Source organism: Lathyrus oleraceus, chromosome 7 (genome assembly GCF_024323335.1).
Source record: "Lathyrus oleraceus cultivar Zhongwan6 chromosome 7, CAAS_Psat_ZW6_1.0, whole genome shotgun sequence".
NCBI lineage: Eukaryota > Viridiplantae > Streptophyta > Magnoliopsida > Fabales > Fabaceae > Lathyrus > Lathyrus oleraceus.
In genome coordinates, this window is record NC_066585.1 from 425,135,471 (window position 1) to 425,148,534 (window position 13,064).

Consider the following 13,064-nt stretch of genomic DNA (forward strand, 5'->3'; position numbering starts at 1 on the left):
GTCATAAGTTATTCTCATGGTGATAATAGTGTATACCACTCTTCGACCTGAAACCACTACGGATCCTAGATGTAGAGTCGAGTGCTTTATTGCTGATCCAACATTGTCCATAACTGGATAACCATAAAGACAGTTGATGGGTACTCCACAAAGCATGCTGAGGGACATGAGTGACCTAGATGGAATTTGCCCATCCTGCATAACAGGATAAATGTCTATGGGCCCAATATTGAACTAGACAAGGATGACACGGTCTATGCCTTGTGTTCAATATAGACATAAGGGCAAAAGGGTAATTATACACATAAGTATTATCACAGAAGGTTTTGTCATATCACATGACATTTTCGTGTCTTGGGTAGCAGTGATGTGTTGCTAGATACCGCTCACTGTTTATTATGTTAAATGCGTGATTTAATATAATTGCCAACGTCACGAAAACCTACAGGGTCACACACAAAGGACGGATTGATGAGAGATAGAGTAACTAAGGAATACCGTAAGGTACAGTGTCCTTAAGTGAATTATAGAACATCGTAAGGTACGGTGTACTTGAGTAGAATACGAAATATGGTAAGGTACCATGGGCTTAAGTGATTTTGGGCATATTATAAGATATGGGCCAAAATACACTTAAGTGGGCCTTTTAGCTTGAAGCCCACACAAGTGGTTCTATAAATAGAACCCTTGTGCAGAAGCATTCATAGCGGTTGCATTAATTTTGTTTTCTCACTCAAAGCCTTCATTCGTACCAGCTAGCACTGAGATTGAAGGAATCCGTTCGTGTGGACTGAGTAGAGACGTTGTCATCGTTCAACGTTTGTGATCGCTCCGTGGATCTGCATCAAAGGTTTTGATCGTCACAAGAGATCTGCACCAAAGGTTTCAACCGTCACAAGAGGTAAATATTCTATCACTGATCATGACCATTCGTAAGGATCTCTAAAGGAGAAATTTTAATTTCCGATGCGTTTTGGACCGCAATTCTCCTTCACATACTCCTCTAACGTAGGCATAAGCTGATAATCAGGAAAAGTGAAGCAACAGTATAGAGGATCATAAAACTGAACCAACACGTTCAAGAGTCCTTCAACCACATCAATGGATAATACAGACAAGAGCTTCCCATGACGTTGCTTGAAGTCCAAGGGATCTAATGCAAAAGATGACAACTTCCTTAGCTCTTTCAAATCCGGACATCTGAAACTGTACTTCTTAGTGTTCCTTCATCCACAATCCATGGTCTGAAAATATTTGCAAATAAAACCTCAGTTCCTTGAAGCTATTTTTCGTGTGATGAATGTTATTATGCACATGAATGCATGAATACAACAATCACAAATAAGGGATCACACACAAGGAAAACAAAGGTCAAGGGATGAATCAAGTCATTGTCAATATCAATCATCCATTTTGGTGGATTATGGTTTTCACCTTATCAACACCCAAGTTCCATTGATATTGATAAGACTTAATTGGATCAACCAAGAATCAAGGGTTTGTTGTGAGTCACGAGCATGGTGTCAAGTTAAGAACCATCCTAAAGGAGTGTACTGAGGATAAAACCTATAGATCATGCTCTAAAAAGTTCCCAGAGTCTTAATTCCATCTATCGGATATTATAGGTTAGGATGACTGACTCATCGACCCATAATATTCTCAAGAGAAACTCGTCTGAGTGTAGTATCGCGTAACAACTGTTATTAAGTATACACTTGAACAGTCTCCGCAATACATCCTAAATAGGACAAGTTGGGTTAAATGTTCTACGGTTCTCAGCTTCTCGGACTCCAAATTAGAGAAAGTAATGCCTAACCATAAATAACTTGTGTGACATTCATGACTCCAAAAGGGTCTCCACTAAGTAGATGGGTCTCAATCCAACTTGTTAAGGACTACTCCTCACAAGTCGAACATGACTATACCATCCTCTTATCTTAATTGCACTCAAGTTCGGGTTAGAACTTATCTCACCACTCAGAGATCACCAAGCACAACAAACATATTATATCACACAAAAAAATATACAAACTATATACACATAAAAAAGTAGGCTAAACCCACTGAGGACTACTCCTCAGCAGAGTCGCCACTTAATTTCTATAGCGGTAAATTCATGACCATTAAGCTATGGATAAACTTAACGTCAATAAAACCAGAGTCATCACCGTGCTTTTATTGTTTCCAAAGGAAAAGGGAAAAGTATGAACAAAACCCAAAGATAAGAAGTTTTCAAATCAAAACTAATAAAATGCTAGAGATTACAGATAAGGGGGTTGGTTACACAGAGGGAAGGTGTTGGCATCCAAAGTTTCATAGGTACTCCTAGGGAGCCCTTTTTATGTTTGTATGTGTTTTTGGTATAAAATAATGTTTGCAATAAATAGAGTGTGAGGATCAGAAAAGAATTCGTTAATTATATTTTTTGTGTTTGACAAGACCTTCGGACTTGTGTCTGCGTACCAACATAAAAATGAGGGATCAAAACCTCGTAGTTCGTGGTATCAATTTCAAAGTGAGTGAATTGCTTTTAACAAAAATTTAAGTTTGAAAGAGGCACAAAAGGCCTAAAAGAGTTTAAATGGGTGTTAGTTCTTTTTTTATTTTGAAATTTTAAGTCAATATGGTTAAGTTCATTTACAAGTTGATTAAGAAAATAGTGTAAAATGCAATGGCATAAGGCCAAGGTTTCTAATTTGCAATAAAGAGTCTAAGTTAGAAATTACAAGCAAAGAAGGTTTTGAAAAGGGGGAGAGATTTGAAATTTAAGAAATAGGAGGAAATGAAGAGACTAATCCTAAGCAAATATTTACAAGTTGAGAGTTGAAAAGATCTGACCAATGGGATGCAATCCAATAGACAAGAATGTCATATAGAAATCTACTTTTTCTTTGAACTTTAAATCAAGCAATATCAATAAGCAAGTAGCACAATAAAGAGCAAGGCATCAAATAAAGATAGACACATCCAAGCTAGCAACTTCATAGTCTTCTTCTTAATCTTCCCAATGTATCAGATGACATACTCCTTAAATGGCTCAGAATAAGGCATTAGACACAGGTTCAAAATAACATTTGCATCAGGACCATGTAGAAGATGAACTCAAATGGATATCAATACTTTCATTAGATGAAAGCTCAAATCACAAGAACTTGGTTTCAAAAAATTGTTGGCATTGGACAAGTCCTTTTGCATAGGGAATGTTGCCTAATTCTAAGTCCAAAGCTCAGATCAAATCCAATAGTCCACACAAATATTTTTTTGGGGTTTTTGTTGTTTATTAAATATTTTAAGCTCCTAAGACCACAAGCACAAACAAAATATACAAACAGATATATACAACCACAATATATGTCTCAAGTGAGCAAAGGGAAAATGACATTAAAATAAACAAGTTAAATGATATGTATAATGGCAAATGATAAATGGCTTGAGTTTAAAGTGCATAAAGTAAATGACTTGAAATTAAAAGTTAGTCAAATGTTAGTTGATTAGATGTTAGTGGAGTTTTACTTTTCAATTGTTTGAGTCATTCTTTGTAGAACACTTATTTTCATATTCACAAGCATGGATCCTTGAACCAAGACATCTTCCAAAAGAAATAAAAAAGGCCAAGTTTCCACACCATGAAAGGGGGGAGACTTACAATCTCACTTACTAGAATGATATGTCTTTGTTTCAAAATTTAGCGCTATGTTAAGCAATCGTAATTGGACTTTTGTAGAAGTCATAACTATTTGAGGTCGGGCAATAAAAATTTTGGTGTTAATACATATTAGAGATATGGTATAATGAACCATACTCCTAAAACATACCACACACAAAAAGAAAATGATCAAAGGATGGACCTAATCTCATCCGTACTTGTATTGGTTCATCTAACACAAAGTTGTTGATGAACCAATTAGCCTTAGGATATTGAGATGTCATTGGCCAATGAAAGGGATGGGATAGAATGGAATTGAAGATGAAGAGGGAGGGAAAATGAGACAAACACAAATTGGTCATGGGGGGAATTTTATCAAATTAAAATCATTCATTCATTTTGGGAGATGAAATATACATTTCATCAATCCCCTAAATCCAATGATTTTAATCCAACAAAAGTTAAATCAACCCTAACCAAGGCCCAAACACATAGTCAAACTTCATAAGTCAATAAAAATGGATCAACATAATTTTTAACACAATTAAACAATTAAAAATCAAATTAAAAATGCATTAATTTAAATTATGTTTGATCAAAAACCTAAAATCTCTTCAAAACACCAAATAAATGGCCAAGAGATTAATCATAGGTCAAACAAGGTCAAAGGACCTTGGAGAAAAATTTCATTATTTTTGAAAAGTCATAAGTATTTTTAAACAATTAAAAATATGTACAAAAACAATTAAATCATAAAAAATATCAATATTGATCCAAAAAATAATTTTAATTCAGAAAATGAAAGAGAAAAATATTTGAAAAGTTTTGGTGAAAGTCCCATATTTTTTGGATCAATAATGAAATTAATATGAATGAATGAAAAATAAGCAAATAAAAGGAAAATTCAAAAATTCAAAAAAACGTGGACCATCTGATCTCCCTCATTAATTGAGGTGGCAGATCAAATGGTGATCAGCGCGCTTTCCACATGCGCTGCGGTCAAATGAGACACACGCGTGGTAATCACAATCAACGCCCAAGATTAAAACATTTTAAAAGGATCATATGGTTGAGATGCTTCCAACATATCGCCGGAGCCAGAGCTCCGGTGTTCTTCTCCGGTGGACCTCACTGGACCGGTCCACCTTCAACCATCACCAAAACGAAAAAGCAAGGCATGGATTCAAATAAAAAATGCTCAGAAGCTCGAATCTGGCCTCAATTTTATCCAATTCCAAGTATATAAAAAGATAAAAGGATTTAAATTTTGAGGATCATGAACTGAGTTGCTTCGATTTGACCTCAAAGCAACTCAAGCTTGTTGCCTACATTTGTAGGACTTCACCAAACCAAAAATCAACAAGAATAGTGGAGAATTAAGAGAGAATCGAAGAGAAGAAGGTTCTGAAAAATCACCTTCGAGTTGATCTAATTCCACTTGATCTTGATCTGGATACGATTGCTTTCTCCTCCTCTTGCTTGCAGAAACCAAAAGAGATGCAAAGGGAAGTGAATTTCTGGAGTTTGAACTTCTAAACAGAAGATCAAGTTCAAGCTCGATTTCATGAGAAATATTATAAAATTATATGGCAGTGAGGGTTTGAGTTGGTCTAACAAAGTTTGGGCAAGGTGTTGATTATGAATTTGAAGCCTTAAGCTTGTTTAAATATGCAATGCACTTGATATTTGCACCACTTGAAAATTGGACAAATTTAGAAACCTTATTGCATGGGTGCATGGGAAATGGTTGGACCTTGAGAATGATGCAATCCACTTCCCATTCGTGTGTAAAGAGTACTGAATGCATCATGTGTAAGCATGCAAAAGAATTTGATCATTTGAAATCAAATCTTGCCAAAACACTTCCCATTATGAAGCCATGTGAAAGTCCCTCAATTTTGATCCAAATGAGATGATCTTGGATGTTTTGGAAAGGTGAAATCAAGGGGAACAACTTTCATGTTGAACACTTTTTCATTTGAAGCTTGGATCATGATGAATTTGAGGTGGAAGTTTGGGAAATCAAACATATTTGAAAATTTTCTAAGTCCCAAATCAAATGTTCACTTCTTCCACCTTGAATAGCTTTTTCTATGAACTTTAAATGAGAAACGTTCCTTCTTCAAAGTTGTATCTCTTTCAAGCCTCTTAAATTTGGTCACAAATTTAACCTCATTTGGATTTGGCATGAAGGAGTTATGCATTTTAGAAGTTGAGAAAAATCACGTGTTCAATGGTATTGGCCCAAAATGACCTATAATGTTTTCACTTGGCACATGAATTTCAAGTTGAATTTTCACTTACTCCAAACATCAAAGTTGAATTACACATCTTTAATTTAGTCATGCAATTTTAATGTATTTCATATCATAAAAAATGAGCAAGTTATGGTCTTGGTAAGTTGACCTCCAAACTAGGGTTTAGACAAAATGACCTATAATCTTTCACCATAAAAAATGACTTTCCAAGCAAAATTAGCTCTATACCTCAACATGAAAGTTGTTTGTAATGTCATTTATAGTAACTTTTCTCTTGGACTTATTTTCATATGACAAATATTGTGGGAGATAGAGTCTAGGGAACCCTAGTTTTGACCTGTTGATTTCCTCTGGTCAACCACCGTGAACCATCATGCTAGCTTGGCATTCTATTGACTTTTGGGACTCATGGAGTATCACATATGTGTAAGGTGATATAATGTGAAGTGTACCTTAAAATATTTGATCAATTTTTGAAGAAACTTGTTGAAGAAGTTACACAAGATACCCAGATGAATTAAGGTTGCCAAGGCAAACAAACTCCAAACTTTTGATGGTTTCTTGATCAAAATAACATAATAAGATCATGGGGATACATATATGATACATAGAGTCATAGTAAACAATTTCTTGATTGAGCTCCTCGCATTGAGGGTCTTAAACCCTATGTATGAGCTTGATAGAGCATAGGTGAGCATGTACACTACCTACAAAAACAATAAATTATACATTGACATATTTTTGGTTTTTTGGTTAGTGAAATAAAGAAAAATGAAGTATGATACAATCAAAAGTGTTTGGTGATCTCTCCCAATACAAACCTAATGAATGAGGGGTGAGGAGGATGTCAGGTTGTGATCCCAATTCATATAATGAGATAGCATGAGGGATCTTAGGGTCAAAATTGGGGTCTTACAATTACATCACACCAAAATCACAAAATGCACACTATTAATCAACAACATAACACAAGCATGCTAATAATTCATCTCAACATAATTATATTCCAAATAGCACATCAATTTAATCAACTCATTGTACAAACATAATGATCACAACAATCAAAACATAAATAGCATACAACAACGTAGTTCTCCCTTCAAACTACCACCACCACAACAACAATTATACATATTCACATACAAACATCACACAACTCAAATATTCATACACCATATACGACCAAATTTATGCATATAAAACATCATCTTGTTAACCACATAACAATACCAAATAGCGTTATCGATTTAATTATAAAATTAAATAATTTTTCTAAATTAATTATTAACACTCAACAACCCAATGTAATTATGCAATTAATTAATTTAAGTCACCCAAAACATACCCAGCAACAATTAACATGAATTGCACGACAACACAACACATAAAATTCAACTCAACAGCTAGAAACACAGTCACCGGCATTACACCTAAAGTAAAATAGTATATTCACGTCATTAAGTTCATATTCAGCCTCTTAAGGCATCACCGGGATATAGTACTATGTGTTAGCTTTCCAACACTCTGAACTGCGTCCCAAAAGGAATCACGGATCTCAAGTTATGATATTTTTTATTAGGCGTAGTGGAAGTCATGAGGCTTGACGAGCGTCACCCAGAGCTGGTTTTTTCCCACAGACAGTTTTCCGCTAACTCTCATAATCCGGGGGTAAATACCCATAATTTACTTTTCTGCATTTTCCACCATAGAAACCCTTTCGGACCTCCAATTTCAATTCCGTAAAAACAATTGATCTAAGAATTCGACGTACTAAAATTATATAATGATTAAAAAACAAATTCATAATTTATCATAGACAAAATCAAGTATTTTCATACTTTCACATTTATCCACAAAGCTACAAAATCTCAACAATGGTGAAAACATATTAACACATCAAAATAGAAATTATTGTTAATTATAGTACACAGATTTCATCAACAATTACAGTACATATCATAAAATCAATACCAATTTACATAATTAAATCAAAACTCAATGCTCTGTTGAAGGTTAAGGACGCATCTACCCTACCTTTCATACATAAGCCCTATTGAAAGTGATGCTCCTCCCTTACCTTAGATTTTTCCAGCAAAATTATTCCAATCTCTATCAATGGATGCTCCTTATGCCTTCTCTTACTCTTTTTCTTGCCTAGCCTTATTTTCCTCTTTTTAATTCACATACGGTCAAAAATTCTCTAACTCTCTAACTTTCTTTTTATAATAACAAAACTCCTAAATTTTAGATTTACATTTTTGTTCTCACTTACTCACAAAAACTCATTAATATCATTCCTCTTTTATTTTTCTATATTTAACTATTCTATTCTTATAATTTTATCTCTAATAACAAAATAATTAAATTCACTAAAAATGCTACTACCCATATTATTTTATTTATTAATTAAAATATTATTATTTAAATAATAAGATCAAAATATTATTTTAATTAATAAAATAATTCTAAGTTATTCTATCTTTCTCTAATTACTCTTCACACCCTACTACAAGGTCACTCACCCTATCTCTCACACCCACATTCATTTATCCACTCACACACAATAATAAAATAAATACACAAAAAGTATAATTAAATTAAAATAAAATAATTTATTAAAATATGGGTGTTACAGTACTCCCCACTTAAAAAAAATTGCCATCAAAAATAATTTGAAGGAAACATAGTCGGATACGACTCTCTCAACTGGCTCTCCCACTCTCAAGTTATGCTTCCACCAGCTAGTCCATCAAATCATCACTCTTCAGAAGTGGATACTTGTTCTTGATAGTCACCTCATTCAATTGTCCATAGTCAACACACAGTCTCATGCTACCATCTTTCTTCTTGACTAACAACATCAACACACCCCACGACAAAACACTCGGATGAACAAACTGATTCTTAAGTAAATCCTCTAATTTCTTCTTCGGATCATTCAACTCTAAAGCAGACATTCGGTAAGGATCCATTGACATCAAACTTATACCTGATACAAAGTCTATAGCAAACTCGACTTCGCACTCCGGTGGAAAATCATTGATGTCTTCAGGAAACACTTCTGGGAAATCACAAACAACTAGAAGATCACAAACTACTCATTTTTCTTTGGCTTCTAACGAGGCTAACATCACCAACACTTGCACACCATTCTTTAAGGACTCTCTTACTTGCTTAGCAGATATAAACATCAACTATTCACCTCCATCGAACTCAGATACACACTCTAAAGGAAAATCGCATATATCCTTAGGAAAAACATCAGGAATTACACGCCACTGACACATCACTAGTTGTCATATTAATTTTCACTCTCTAAAAAGCAATCCTCAACAATGTCTCATTGCTCTCTCTCACAGACATCCCAACTTGACTGGCATACATGAATCTCAAATCCACAGCCTCTTCAATTTCAGGAACAACACTGTTTCGTTATCGCCTGAACTCTTGTAATCAATGGCTCACTGAACCAACTCTCCACACCTGAAACACCATAGAGAAGCAGAAGCTTCTCCCCCACTTGTTTCAATCTCGCTCCTAAGTGGTTAGAAATACAAGAAAGCACCAATAGTGTTTCACATATATGTCGTGTACTAAGGAACGAACAACATATAAAAACCTAGTCGGACGTACCGACCTGCTCTGATACCACTAATTTAGCATCCTATTTACCCAACACATAATATAATTAAATCATATATTTTTCACAACATTCACACATAGGATCTTACACATCTCGAAACACACATTTGCTGACCATGTAACACTTAATTTAAATAAATATGTAACACCTTCCATCGTATGTTCACCTTCACTTAGAGTATCATTGCAGCGGAAATACTCAATTAAAACACACCAATTTAAATATCATATTATAATTAAAAAGCATTTACTAGTAAGTCTTCTCCAAATGCTTATCACACCAAAACATAAAATACAAGAATATACATTGTATCTCCAAAATCGCAACCTAAAACAGAGAAAACGTTCCCCAGTGTTACATATCAGAACATAACCAAAGCTATATTAAAGAAACTAAAATAAATAGCTCCAGTAGCTAGCTTCCACTTACAGTGTTGACTCTACTCTTGAGTATCTACACGATGCCCATGTAAAGGCAACATTCAAACAAAAAGGGTGAGAAATCACGTTCAATAATAACAGACATATACTGTAAGGTAGGATATCAACACATAGCATAATCTACACAATCTCAATCATGGTATATTAATTACATTCCCACACCAAACTCACCAAATTAATCACAACTCAATAAATATATCTCAACAAATGCACATATGACTCGTTATACAATGTAACTCGTCTATGCAACTCTATGCATATGCATGTGTGTAGCGGTAAAAATTTTGAGATTAAGCTATCGATTAATTTAACTCACAAAGCAAGAGTCACCGCCGTGCTTTTATTGTTTCCAAAGGGAAAGGGAAAAAGTTCGAACAAAACACGAAGAAGTTTTAAAACAAAACTAATAAAAGAGATAAGGGTCCGAGGGTTATTGATGCAAATGGAAGGTATTAGCATCCTAAACATCCATGGTACTCCATGGGAACCTCTTTGAAAATGTGTCTTTTGGTTTGAAAAATGGGTATTGTTTGCAAAAGATCGGAGAGATGGGAAAAGAATTTTTTTTTATGATTTTTTGTGTTTTCCAAGACCTTTTGAAGTCTCATGCCTACGTACCAACAAAGTGCAATGGAGGATCAAAACCTCATAGTTCATGGTAAAAATAACAAAGATGCTTGTTTTGATTCAATTTTAATGGAAATATATCTTGGCATTTTAAGGAGAATACTCAACTAGTCACCCACAAGTATGAGAACTTTGCATCATCATGAGAAGGGTTCCAACATCGATAAAGATCAACAAGTATGCCACTAGCTCTCTTAGATTGAAAATAATTATCATCAATACTATGGGGATATGATAATTATATCTCAACTATGTAAATGACTTATGTCTCATACTTTGAAAAAAGTTTTAAAAGGTAAAGTGCTCAAATGGCACAAAATGATTTGAGTGAATTAGGCATTTTTTAAGTCTTTTTAAATTGGTTTGAGTATGCTTAAGATAGATTAGCATTTATTAAGAAAATGGTTTTAAAAATTACTTGACAAAAGTCAAGGTTTATTGAGAAAGTGGTTCAAGTTAGATATCAAGAAGGTTTTGAAAAAGAGAGAAGATTTTGAAAATTAAAGAAGGGGAGGAGAAGAAGAGACTATCCTATAGCATAAAGTAAAAGCTATGGAGGAAAGATCTAACCAAGAGATAGCAAGCTTTGTGACATAAGTCAAGAAATAATTCCCTCCTTTGGATTAAGCCTCAAGCAAGTCAAATAAACAAAGAATAATCATGCATCAGATGGAACCAAAGTAACCAAGCCATGTCTTCAAAGAGAAGTCCAAAGTCAAAGGTACCAGATGAATCCCAAGGTCTCAAATCACAAGTCTCAGAGAAAAGGTCAAGATCCTAATTCTAAGTCCATAACTCCATAAATTTGCTAAGGATAGTAACCACAAGTTCATGACTCGGGAGAAACAAGTTATTTTTTAGGTTTTTCTTATTAGTGTTTTCTTTACAAGGACATAAAAGAAAAAGTCCAAATGGACAAAGAACAAATGACAAAATCACAAATAATATGATATGAGATGCTAAACATAAAGTATAAATTAAATGGCATAAAGTAAAAGAGCATAAAGTAAATGACTTTGAAGTAAAAGTTAATACAAGTAAAATATTAGTAATAAAAAACAGAATGGTTTGGTCAGTTTTTGGAGAACACTCAACTATTCACTCACAATCATGAAAATATGAGCATATACATCATTTATGAGAAGGGCTCCAACTTGGATAAAATCAAAAAGTATGCCACTAGCTCTCACAAATGGAAAGGGAGTAATATTTTCACACAATACCATGAGGAGTAGGAGACTTACAATCTCACTTATGAAAATGATTTTGCTTTTGGGACAAATTTAGCGCTATGTTAAGTAATCGTAATTGGACTTATATAGAAGTCACAACTATCTGAGGTCGGCCAATAATAATATTTGTGTTAATACATGCTAGAGAAATGATATGTAAATCATTCTCCTAAAGTCATGTCACACAAAAAAGAAAATAGGGAATTATCAAGCACAAAGGCTAGGAGGATGGCCCATTACTTCAATCCACACTTCATGATATTTAGTACAAACTTATGCATCAAGACAAAGTACCTTAAATGATCCATGATCAATTAGGAGGTAGATTTGAAATGATGAAAGTTCAACAAGTATCAATCCACACATCATGAACAAGATGGACACAAGTCATCCAATTGATCAAAGGGAAAAGAAAGGAGATGAAGAAGAATGAGACAAGAGAAGTCACACCCAAATTGGACCAAAAGTTTGATCAAGTCATCATCAAATCAATCATCCATTTTGGTGGATTAGGGTTTCCATCCCATCAACATCCAAGATACATTGAGTTTGATCAGACTCATGATCCAAACCATCATGATCCAAGGCCAACAGAAGTTCACAAAGGTCACACAAATATAAAATGTAATTAAATGAAATAAAAATGCACCAAAAGTATTTTTAAATGAATTTTAAAATAGAAATAAAATGAAAAATCCATAAAATCCTTCAAAATACCAAATAAATGGCCAAGAAAATTATGGAAGGTTGGTAATAAAATAAGAAGCATGTAATAGTTATTTTAGAATTTAAAAATGCAGAAAAGTATTTTTAAACCAATTAAAACAAAGGAGAAAAGAGAAAATTCATGAAAATAGAAAATTAATGAAATAAAATGTGAAAAAATAAAAATCGTATGAAGAAAAGTAAAAGAGAATTTTAGAAATTATTTCGGGATTTTTTGGATAAAAAATGAAATTACTATGAATTTTAAAAGAAAAAATTAAAAATAATAAAATAAAAATAATTAAAATCAGAAAAAACACGGAGTGTTGGATCAAGCCTCATTAATTGACGTGGCAGATTCAACACTCCTCAGGTTAGAGACCATGATGGAATATGCTGCAAGCAACACATAGAATCCAATTCAAATCCTACCAATCATAACATTTCAAATGTCCGTGTCTAGCCAAACTCAGACGGCCTGGAACACTCTGGTCATATTCTCCAGTGAGCTCT